Source organism: Cyprinodon variegatus, unplaced genomic scaffold (genome assembly GCF_000732505.1).
Source record: "Cyprinodon variegatus isolate N-32 unplaced genomic scaffold, C_variegatus-1.0 Scaffold64, whole genome shotgun sequence".
Classification (NCBI taxonomy): domain Eukaryota; kingdom Metazoa; phylum Chordata; class Actinopteri; order Cyprinodontiformes; family Cyprinodontidae; genus Cyprinodon; species Cyprinodon variegatus.
In genome coordinates this window covers 421,562-421,814 of record NW_015150517.1, presented here as the reverse complement: position 1 = coordinate 421,814, position 253 = coordinate 421,562, and positions in this window count along the sequence as shown.

Here is a 253-nt window from a genome sequence, read left to right as displayed (position 1 = left end):
ATTTCCCTTTTTTGTTGTTTTGTAATAATGAAGGCTAAATATATACATGCAAATTACAGAAAAGAAATAGATTGTTTCACAATATTTCTGTAGCAATCTTTAAAAGTGGCACGGATATACATTTTTTTTTAAACTGTGTTTTAAAAAAGTGTAATACTTCGAGACGTAAATAAAAAAAATGTAAATTTTATTTTGAAATATTTCAGAGGAAACGCTCATTTCTGACGTCATACCGGAAAGCCGGGTTTGACGC